Here is a 12408-nt window from a genome sequence, read left to right as displayed (position 1 = left end):
TCTGATTATGACTCCATGCCTGTCTTAGTTTGCTAGGGCTGCCATTATCAAAATACCCCAAACTGAGTGACTTAAACACCAGAAATTTATCCTCACAATTCTGGAGGCTAGAAGTCCCAGATCAAGGTGTGAGCAGGGTTGGTTCTCTGGTGGAACACAATTCAAGTGCTTCTTGAATCTGTCTCCCAGCCTTTAATCCTCAGTATGGCTTAAAAAAAAAAAAAAAAAAATCTCTTTTCTATTCCTCGAATAGACTGGTTTATTATTTCCCTCGACAATTTCAACTGACTAGCAGAATGCACAGGAGAAACTCAATAAACATTTCTCGATGGAATGAAGGTAAGAATTTGGCAAGACAGGAAGGAGAGGCCTAAAGAACAGAAGAGGAGAGGATTGGAGGAGAGGGAAGAGAGGGGAAGTAAGGGTCTGAGAGGGAAGGTCAGAAATAAGGCAAATTCTTGACCTGTCTATCAGTGACATCCAGAAGCTGTCTGTCCTTTAAATAGCCGAGGGTAGATCAGAAAGTGTAATACAGTAATTAAAGGTTTTGCATTTCAGGCTTGGCTTTACATTCTTTTAAATTAGCTTTGTAATTTGTAAATTACTCAGCTTTGTAATCTTGGGCAAATTCTCTTATCCTCCTTTTCTTTTTCTGTAAAATGGGGCTAAGTGGAGATGTGAATATTGAATGAAATTATACCTGCACCGGCGCTTGGACCGTTAAAGTCAGCACTCAACGTTCAAGTCGACTGTCGTTATTTACTAATATTGTAACTATTTGCCCCAGGCTGGGCCACTCCAGTACCCACTGGAGGCCCGCCCCGCCTGCTTCACTCGCCGCTCTCCCGTTGGTTGAGACAGCTCAGCGCTGCCACCAATCAGCTTGGTTCCAGAGGGAGCGGCCGAAAGGGCAGAACCAATGGGCGCAGGGGTCATGGGACCCTAAACAGTGGAGGCTTCCCATCTGGAAGCTGGGGGCAGTCCCGGGCCTCCGAGTAACCGTTAGACTCTCACGGCCCCTGGCCGGAGTGAGAGACACTGGGCTCTTGGGGCAAGGCCCGGAGAGAGGCGAGGCCTAGAGCGTCACGTTTTTGAAGTGCGGTGTCCCCGGCCTTGCCGCTCACACTTTGGTCTTGAGAAAATTCTTCCCTCAGACTACACCCTCTCACTTCCCTCCGCTTCTTAGACCTCAGTTCAGTTCAGTTCAGTTCAGTCGCTCAGTCGTGTCCGACTCTCCGCGACCCCATGAATCACAGCACGCCAGGCCTCCCTGTCCATCACCAACTCCCGGAGTTCACTCAAACTCATGTCCACAGAGTCTGTGATGCCATCCAGCCATCTCATTCTCGGTCGTCCCCTTCTCCTCCCGCCCCCAACCTTTCCCAGAACCAAAGTCTTTTCCAGTTAGTCAACTCGTCGCATGAGGTGGCCAAAGTATTACAGTTTCAGCTTTAGCATCAGTCCTTCCAATGAACACCCAGGACTGATCTCCTTTAGAATGGACTGGTTGGATCTCCTTGCAGTCCAAGGGACTCTCAAGAGTCTTCTCCAGCACCACAGTTCAAAAGCATCAATTCTTCGGCGATCAGCTTTCTTCACAGTCCAACTCTCACATCCATACATGACCACGGGAAAAACCATAGCCTTGACTGCTGCTGCTGCTGCTGCTAAGTCGCTTCAGTCGTGTCCGACTCTGTGCGACCCCATAGACGGCAGCCCACCAGGCTCCCCCGTCCCTGGGATTCTCCAAGCAAGAACACTGGAGTGGGTTGCCATTTCCTTCTCCATAGCCTTGACTAGACGGACCTTTGTTGGCAAAGTAATGTCTTTGCTTTTTAATATACTATCAAGGTTGGTCATAACTTCCCTTCCAAGGAGTAAGCGTCTTTTAATTTCATGGCTGCAATCAGCATCTGCAGTGATTTTGGAGCCCCCAAAAATAAAGTCTGACACTGTTTCCACTGTTTCCCCGTCTATTTCCCATGAAGTGATGGGACCAGATGCCATGATCTTTGTTTTCTGAATGTTGAGCTTCAAGCCAAACTTTTCACTCTCCTCTTTCACTTTCATCAAGAGGCTTTTTAGCTCCTCTTCACTTTCTGCCATAAGGGTGGTGTCATCTACATATCTGAGATTATTGGTATTTCTCCCAGCAATCTTGATTCCAGCTTGTGCTTCTTCCAGCCCAGCGTTTCTCTTGATGTACTCTGCTGCTGCTGCTGCTGCTGCTGAGTCACTTCAGTCGTGTCCGACTCTGTGTGACCCCTTAGATGGAAGCCCACCAGGCTCCCCCGTCCCTGGGATTCTCCAGGCAAGAACACTGGAGTGGGTTGCCATTTCCTTCTCCAATGTGTGAAAGTGAAAAGTGAAAGTGAAGTCGCTCAGTCGTGTCCGACCCTTAGCGATCCCACAGACTGCAGCCTACCAGGCTCCTCCATCCATGGGATTTTCTAGGCAAGAGTACTGGAGTGGCTTGCCATTGCCTTCTCCAGATGTACTCTGCATATTAGTTAAATAAGCAAGGTGACAATATACAGCCTTGACGCACGCCTTTTCCTATTTGGAACCAGTCTGTTGTTCCATGTACAGTTCTGACTGTTGCTTCCTGACCTGCATACAGGTTTCTCAAGAGGCAGGTCAGGTGGTCTGGTATTTCCATCTCTTTCAGAATGTTCCACAGTTTATTGTGATCCTCATAGTCAAAGGCTTTGGCATCGTCAATGAAGCAGAAATAGATGTTTTTCTGGAACTCTCTCGCTTTCTCCATGATCCAGTGGATGTTGGCAATTTGATCTCTGGTGCCTCTGCCTTTTCTAAAACCTGCTTGAACATCTAGGAGTTCACGGTTCACATATTGCTGAAGCCTGGCTTGGAGAATTTTGAGCATGACTTTACTAGCGTGTGAGATGAGTGCAATTGTGCGGTAGTTTGAGCATTCTTTGGCATTGCCTTTCTTTGGGATTGGAATGAAGACTGACCTTTTCCAGTCTCACTTTCAAATTCTACCTCTTCCCGGTCAACCCCCAATGCCTTCCTGCAGACTTCCTTTCTCTGTAACTTTTCTCCCACCCCTCCCCACTCCCATCCCCAGCACGTCCAGTTATTCAATGGCCACTTTAATAACAGCTCTTTCTCGCCTTTGGTGATTTTCCCCGTACTTAGGGCCATCAGCCCCTTCCGTCTGTCTCCTATCCACTGACCCTGGTTTTGTTTGCACTTATAGCAGCATGTGAAAAACATAAAACACTGCACAGGTGTAAGTTGGCATTGCTTTCCTTCCACATTCTAGAGTGTTACTTGCACTGTGTTCCAAACAGCATCCACTACAGGTCCTGATTGTACTATTCCCTTGAAGTTTCTCTCCAAACCAGTGTCCTTCTCTTGTCCTCTCCACCATCTTTAAGCTTATCTGTAACATTTAAATAGAAGTAGACTCTCCCCTCCTCTCAGACTCTCCTTTCCTTTCTCTAGCTTACACTCGCCACGCACTCCTTACTTTAAAATATATTCCTTTTGTGTTCTCACCTTTTCATTCATGTCCTGTGATTATTCCTTTTACTTTCTGCATTTATCTCTAAGTTTTAAATCTAAAATATGGTTACACACACTCCTTTTTTGTAAAGAAGCAAAATTTCCTACTGGGCTTACAACCATAAAGCAGGCTGTCCTATTCAAAGTTGCTTTTTGAAGTTTATTTTTAAAGTCAAAACTAGTTTTAAAGGTGAGGCCCAGAATGCACCCTGTTTTCTTTGAGAATCAAGCTCTTTTCTCTGTCATTTCACATTTTCTTTTCCACGTATACAGGACTTCAGAAATCCTTCCAAGATTTTCTTAGGTTTGAACAGAGGTTGTGCTTCACTGGAAAAGCTCTCTGAAGAAGGCTTTTGAGACCTAGAGAATTTTCAGTCTGCGTTTAAGTTTATATAGTGCCTGGACTGGAACTATCCACTTCAGAACACACAGCAACTTCGTGTGTTCTTTTATCTGAGAGAATTTTTTGGGCAGAAATGGGGTGAAAAGGGAGTAGATGAGTTTCAAAGATGTTAATGATCTATTGCTTGCATTATTTAAAAAAATGAAAAAGTATTTAAAATGTATTTTATTGATGGCGATTGTATCTTTTCCTGGGTAGGTGAAAGTATTCCCCAAGAAGAATGTTCATTTTGTCAAGAACAGCACCATTTGCCACCCTTGTGGGAATTTCATAGTACTTATTAATATTGAAATCAAGAAAAAGACTGTACTCCAGTGTATGAATAGAATTGTGAGCATTCTGGCAACTAGTGGTCCTTAGGAAGTTGTGGCTTTTTCTAACCAGCAGCTCTGATCCCTCATCTACATATACAACTTCCTCTGAAATGACCAGAAAGATCAAATTAAAAGGTATCTTGCAAGACTCTTCCTTTTCCATGACCAAAGGATTGTGTTAAAGATGTGACCAAATCTAGTTCTTATAAATGTAGGGTTTTTGGGTTTTTTTGACTGGTTGGGTTTGGGATTTTTTGTAATAAGCATTTTTAAGGTCCAAATCAGGCTGATCACATAGGATTTAATTAAGTAGGCTAGAGCCTTGCTACTCAAAGTGTGGTCTGCTTACAGTCAACATTGCACCACCTAGGATGGCCGAAACTCTGCTCCCATCACAGATCTATGAATCAGAATCTGCATTTTAACAATGTCTCCCCAGTTGATTCATATGCGCTTTAAACTTGAGAAGCACTGGACTAGAACACTACTAGAGCACTGCTGTTTAAAAACCTTTTTTAGAACAGTTTTTTTTTTCTTTCCTGATGATTTATTGAAAATCTGGCTGAAGAAATGTGTATAACTTCTAAAGATAAGTCTCTGAGCCTCAATTTCCTTTTCTATGATAAAGATAATGGTATCTACTGTTAAGACTGTGCTGAAAAAATTGAAATTATATATATAACATATAACCTTATATGTCATGTATAATTAACATATATGTTAACACATATAAATGACATGTATAATATGTCACTTATGTAATACGTCAATCAGTGTTGTTCAGTCACTCAGTTGTGCTGAGGAAAGGAAGAGACTTTAATCAGAAAGCCAGCTGACAGAGAAGATGGCAGGCAGAGCCTCACAATAACCATTGGGGTCTGGATAACAGGTTCTTTTATAGATCAGAGAGAAAGAAGCAATGAGGAACTGAAGTCAAAAGTCAGTATAGAGAGGGTGATGCAGTGGGGAAGTAAAGTTGAAAGGGTGTTCAGTCTTGCAAAACATCTCCAAGGGAATGGCCTGCCTTTGGAAGGGGTGTGTTAATCTCTCCTTTCACAGGTAGATAGGGACAAACTTTCTCTCCGTGAGCTGAACAAAGGCACTTTAGTTTACAGTCAAGCAGAGGAGCAGGGTCCTCCAGGCACGCCATTAAGTATGATTATAATAATAAAAGCAATGAAAAGCAAGTCAAAGAGACAGTTTCCAACATGGAGTCAGAATTGGCTTCCTCCCTGCAGCAATACAGGGTTTGTCTACAGGCGTACCTTGTTTTATTGTTTGCAAATATTGCATTTTTAATTTTTTTGTGGCAACCCTGCACTGAGCAAATCTATTGGCATCATTTGCTCAATTTGTGACTCTGTCCCATTTGATAATCTTATAATATTTCAAACTTTTATTTTTTATTATTTTTTTTTTTACTAGATTGGAGAGTTTAATATTATCAACATGGAAAACTTTTAATTATTATATTTGTTATGGTGATGAGTGGTATTTGATGTTACCATTGTATTCATTTTGGGAGGCAATGAACTATACTCATATAAGAGGGCAAACTTAATCTCTAAAATTTTTGTATGTTCTGACTGTTCCATCAAACAACCATTATCTTGTCTTTCTTCAAGTCTCCCTATTCCTTGGGACCCAACAATATTGAAATTAGGCCCACTAATAACCTGACAGTGGCCTCTAAGTGTTCAAGTGAAAGGAAGAGTTGCATATCTCTCACTTTAAATCAAAAGCTAGAAGTAATTAAGCTTAGTGAGGAAGGCATGTCAAAAGCTGAGACAGACTGGAAGCTAGGCCTCTTGTACCAAATAGTTAGGCAGGAATGGATGCAAAAGAAAAATTCTTGAAAGAAATTCAAAGTGTTACTCCAGTGAACACAAAAATGATAAGAAAGTGAAAAGGTCTCATTGCTGATATAAGTAAGTAAGTGAAGTCACTCAGTCATGTCCAACTCTTTGCGACCCCAGGAGTCTGCCAGGCTCCTCCATCAGTGGGATTCTCCAGGCCATAATACTTGAGTGGGTTGCCATTTCCTTCTCCAGCGGAACTTCCTGACCCAAGGATCAAACCAGGGTCTCCTGATTTGCAGGCAGACTCTTTACCATCTGAGTCACCAGGGAAGCCTACATTGCTAATATAGAGAAACTTTATATTTCTTCTGGATAGAAGATCAGACCAGCCTTAACATTCCCTTAAGCCAAAACCTGATCCAGAGCAAGTCCCTAACTGTCTTTAATTCTGTGAAGGCTGAGAAAGGTGAGGAAGTTGCAGAAGAGAAGTTTGAAGCTACCAGAGTTTGACTCAAGAGGTTCAACAAAGAAAGATGCTATCTCCATAACATAAAAGTACAAGGTGAAGCAAGAAGTGCTGATGTAGAAGCTGCAGCAAGTTTTCCATAAGATCTAACTAGGTGGCTACACTAAAAAGATTTTCAGTGTAAACAAAACAGCCTTATATTGGAAGAAGACATCATCTGGGACTTTCCTAGCTAGATAGGAAAAGTCAGTTCCTGGCTTCAAAGCTTCAAAGGACAGACTGACTCTCTTGTTAGAGGCTAATGCAGCTCATGACTTGAAGTTGAAGCCAGTGCTCATTTAACATTCTGAAAGTTCAGGGGCCTTTATAATTATAATAAATCTCATCCACCTGTGCTCTATACATGGAACGCTGGTAGCCTGGATGACAATACATCTGTTGACAGCATAGTTTACTGAGTATTTTAAGCTCACTATTGAAACCTACTGCTCAGAAAAGAAGATTCCTTTCAAAATACTACTCATTGGCAATGCACCTGGTCACGCAAGAGCACTGATGGAAATGTACAATGGGATTGATGCTGTTTTCATGTCCTAACACAACATCCTTTCTGCAGCCCATGGATCAAAGAGTAATTTCAACTTTAAAGTCTTATAATTTAGGACTTGTGTGTTGTGAGACAATAGCTGCCATAAGTAGTGACTCTTTTACTAGATCTGGGTAAAGTAGATTGGAAATCTCTGGAAAGGGTTCAGTGCTTTAGATGCCATTAAGAACATTCATGACTCACTGGAAGAGGTCAAAATATCAGTATTAACAGGGGTTTGGAAGAAGTGGATTCTAACCTTGATGGATGACTTTGAGGGGTTCCAGATTTAGTGAAGAAAGTTACGGTACACGAAGCAGAAATAGCAAGAGAACTAAAACTAGAAGTTTAGCCTGAAGATGTGACTGATTGCTGCAATCTCATGATAAAACTTGAATGGATGCAGAGTTGTTTTTTTTATTGCTGAGCATAGGAAGTGCTTTCTTGAGAAGGAAACTACTGGCATAAATGCTATGACAATTGTTGAAATGGTAACAAAAGGTTTAGAACATTATATAAACTTAGTTGACAAAGCAGTGACCGGATTGACTCCAGTTTTGAAAGAGGTTTTATTGTTGCTAAATGCTGACAAATAGAATTTCATGCTACAGAGAAATCATTCATGAATGGGTGAGTAAATCAAGCAAATTTCATTGTGATCCTATTTTAATAAATTGCCACAGCCACGCCAACCTTTAGCAATCACCAACCCCAGTCAACAGCCATGAACATGAAGGCAAGACTCTCCACCAGCAAAAAGCTTATGACTCTAAAGTCTCAGCTGATGGTTATTATTTTTAGAGATAAAGTATTTTTTAAATTAGGTTGTATAAATGATTTCTTGAAACATAATATTATTACACATTTAATAGATTATATTATAGTGCAGACATAACTTTTATATGTATTGGGAAACCAAAAAAATTGTGTGATTCACTTTATAGCAATATTTACTTTATTCCTGTGGTCTGGAGCCAAACCTGTAATATCTCTGAGATATGCTTCTATATGGACTGTATCTACTCTTCATCTTTAAAATACTCCCAGTTTGGTTACTTGGTATAGTCTTATCAAAGGAATTGATAGTTAGTTCAAACTAGTAGCCAACGTTCATGTTGAATCATTAAAATTTAAAGGACTCCACAATAAAATTAAGATTAAATCATCAAGGATACACAATGTTACTACTATTATTTAATATCCACTTGGAAGTTCTAGTCAATGCAACAAAATATGAACATATAAAACTTATAGCTAGGGGAAAAGAGATAATGGATAATATAATAATCTCCTAGGACTGATAAAAGAATGCTCAGTAAGATGCTGGTTTCAAAATAAATATCCTTGCAATTAGAAGATTTAAATACTTAGGAGTGACCTTAATGAAGAAAAAAGATCACTGACATAATATTTAAACATATAGAGACATACTCCTGCATGGAAAGTCTGGTTATCATACATGTAGTTCTGATATTCTTTACAGAAAGAAATTCATAGTTTTATCAAATGTTTTAGAGACCAGGAGTACTTAAATGAATGATTTCAAGGTTCATCTAGAAGAACAGAAAGTAGAGAATGGGGATAATTTGAAAGAGAATATGACAAGGCAGAAGGCCCTACTTAGCATTATGGTGCTGTCATCATATAGGGTGTGGGATTAGTTTGCTGCTGCTGCTGCTGCTGCTAAGTCACTTCAGTCGTGTCCGACTCTGTGTGACCCCATAGACGGAAGCCCACCAGGCTCCCCCGTCCCTGGGATTCTCCAGGCAAGAACACTGGAGTGGGTTGCCATTTGGAGTCACTTAATCAGTGAAAGAGCTGAAGAGTGAGGACAGGCTCTGGAATACATGAAGCTAAGTATATGATGAAGACACTCCCAGAATGATACCCATACACAGCAGATGATATGAATTATTAAACAATGGTGTTAAGAAAAGTATTAGAACGAAAGTATCAAGTCCTTATGTTATACTGTATATCAAAACATAAATCAAACGAGAGAGAATATGAACAACAAACCTATTGAAAAATAGATGAAACTGTGGTGGAAAATTGAAATAATTTAAGGATGAGGAAGGACTTTTTGCAAAAACGAAAAAAGTGAAAATAGAAAGATTGACATATTTCATTATATACAAATTTTAAACCTATGAATATTGAAAGTACCATGAAAAGTTAAAAGGCAAATAATAAACTGAAGAAAGTATCTGGAACAAATATGGCAAAATATTTTCAGGCCATTTATGAAATAAGAAAAAAGATATCTCATCAGAACAATGGATAAGGAACTCACCCAAACCACAAAACTACTAATGACCAAAAACATAAAAAATGTTTCACTTGAATATTCATTTTATAAAGTGTCATTTAAACAAAGGTGAGGTTTTTCTACTTATCAAAGTCACAATTCTTTTAAAGCTCATATTTGCTAGCAGAGTCCAGTGAAACTGGTAGCACTCTTTTCCTAATGGTGTGAATATGATTCATACAAGCTTCCTGAGAAGTAAATATCTACTCTATATCCACTTAAAGAACTAGAATTCAGTTTAAAGGAAATAATCAGAAATATGGCCACACATTTGTGTGCAAACGAATTAAAAGCACTGTCATAATAGCAGAAGATTGGAAGCAACCTAAATTTCCAGTAATCTGTGTATGGTTAAATAACTTAAACATCCCATGAAGAGGTACTATAAAATGTTAAAATTCACATTTTTGAAAAATTATTAATGATAAAATGCTCAAGGTAAACAAGTAAAAAAAAACTCAATAGAAGTCATGGAATATATGATCCAAGTTCCATTTCTAAAATGAATTATTATTTAGGCTATTTATTTAATCCATGATTATTATAGCTATAAAAAGCAAAGTTATATCTAACAAAAAATGCATTTTTATAAGTAAAAACACAAGAAAACACCAAAAACAGATTTATCAAATTTTGTAGTATAATTAAGGAGCATTTGTTTTTCTTCTCTGGATGGTTAGTGTGTGTGTGTGTTTTCTTCAAAAGTGTTGTGTTTTGTAAATTTAAAATAAATGTAAAGAAAATAAAAAATTAATAATCTTCAATTATGGGAGAAAGTGTCTGTCTAGCAAGGATAGAAAATTATTCCATGAAAGCCTCTGTCCGACAAGAAATTATGTTTATTTTTGCATTGGATGCTCAGAAAATACAAGCTGTTTTTATTGATCAGACTATGCTAAATATCATGGCATCTGGTCCCATCACTTCATGGGAAACAGATGGGGAAACAGTGGAAACAGTGTCAGACTTTATTTTGGGGGGCTCCAAAATCACTGCAAATGGTGATTGCAGCCATGAAATTAAAAGACACTTACTCCTTGGAAAAAGGAGTATGTATGGATGTGAGAGCTGGACTGTGAAGAAAGCTGATCGCCGAAGAATTGATGCTTTTGAACTGTGGTGTTGGAGAAGACTCTTGAGAGTCCCTTGGACTGCAAGGAGATCCAACCAGTCCATTCTAAAGGAGATCGATCCTGGGTGTTCATTGGAAGGACTGATGCTAAAGCTGAAACTCCAATACTCTGGCCACCTCATGCGACGGGTTGACTCACTGGAAAAGACTCTGATGCTGGGAAAGGTTGGGGGCGGGAGGAGAAGGGGATGACAGAGAATGAGATGGCTGGACGGCATCACCGACTCTGTGGACATGAGTTTGAGTGAACTCCAGGAGTTGGTGACGGACAGGAAGGCCTGGTGTGCTGTGATTCATGGGGTCGTGGAGAGTCGGACACGACTGAGCAACTGAACTGAACTCCTTGGAAGGAAAGTTATGACCAACCTAGACAGCATATTAAAAAGCAGAGACATTACTTTACCAACCAAGGTCCGTCTAGTCAAGGCTATGGTTTTTCCAGTGGTCATGTATGGATGTGAGAGTTGGACTGTGAAGAAAGCTGAGCACTTGGTGATGGACAGGGAGGCCTGGCGTGCTGCGATTCATGGGGTTGCAAAGAGTCGGACACGACTGAGCGACTGAACTGAACTGAATGCTAAATAAACCCAATAAATGGTAAAGATTAGTGGAATAGTAAGTTCAGTTTAAGTGAAAAGTGTAAAAATGCAGAGAACAGGGCCATTAAAAATATGCAGACTGAGCAATAGAGAATTGAATGTAAAGAAGACAAAACTTGTGTCTATGGAACCACAGTGAAGAACAACAGCTAAAGGAGGGGAAACTAAAGCCTCATACACAAGGAAGCAGAAGCAGACACTTCCTTGTATTAGCAGCCTCACGATGTAGATTTTAAACACATCACTAAGATTTTAAAGTCAAGTTTCATTTGTTCAACTGTAGGTGCAAATGAGAAAATAACTTTTTATAGTTGTTCTAAGGACTGGAAGATATTAAGCTAAGGGCCAGATATGGCCTAAGGGACAGAGACATGGAATTAAGCTAGAATTATTGCAACTGCCCTGTGCATTTCAAGTTGTTTGAATAACTTCTCTAATTACCATGTTTCATATATTTATGGAGTATTTTATGGTTCTTGGGCCATTCCAAGGCACACAGGGACATACATAGTGCAGTGTGCTTAATTCTGCACTGAAGTCATGAGACAGTGACCTCATGGCCTTAGTTCACTCAAAAATCTTTTAAGCACAGATCTTAACTTTGCTCATAGCTTTCTGTTAATAGTGTTAGAAACTGGCCTAGACATTGCATGAGGCAAATACATTTGAATTATGTGAAAATTATGAAATAAGGGAAATTAAACTATAAGGCTACAGTTAACCTGAACATAATGATTAAATCCTTGTACTGTATTTTATATTATAGGCGACGTTCTCCTGGACTATACTTTCCTTCATTTACTGTGGCACCTACCTGCCTAGTTACTCCTCCCTCCCAGAATTTGAACTGGCCCTCTGGTAAGTTGCAGCCGCCTGCAGAATTCTTTTCATTGGGTCACATTTTAATTTATCCTTCTGGATTTTATCAAAGCACGTCTACATGAGAAATTGGAACAAGGTAAAATGAAAGGAATAAAAGTCCTAATCATAAGGCTTAATATAATCAGTACTTTCAGGCAGCAAATTGGCAGGGCAAAAGCTAACAGAGATTAATTACTATCTTTCTCTTCTTATTAATGTGTTATGATATTTCCTTTGTCAAGTAAAGAATACATGGATAAGTACATAAAGTTTCATCTTTTCTTAAAACGGTACCAATGAATTATTTTCATTATTTCCACTAATGCTGAAATTAAGATGGTCTCCACATTAGAGCTCAGTTTGAAGTAACTGTTTTTAGGGACATTAGAACAATTAAATGTTCAGAGAG

This window comes from Moschus berezovskii, chromosome 12, assembly GCF_049115385.1.
Source record: "Moschus berezovskii isolate FMDL1 chromosome 12, NW_MosBer_1.0, whole genome shotgun sequence".
Lineage (NCBI taxonomy): Eukaryota > Metazoa > Chordata > Mammalia > Artiodactyla > Moschidae > Moschus > Moschus berezovskii.
Note: the sequence above shows the minus strand (reverse complement) of the source record.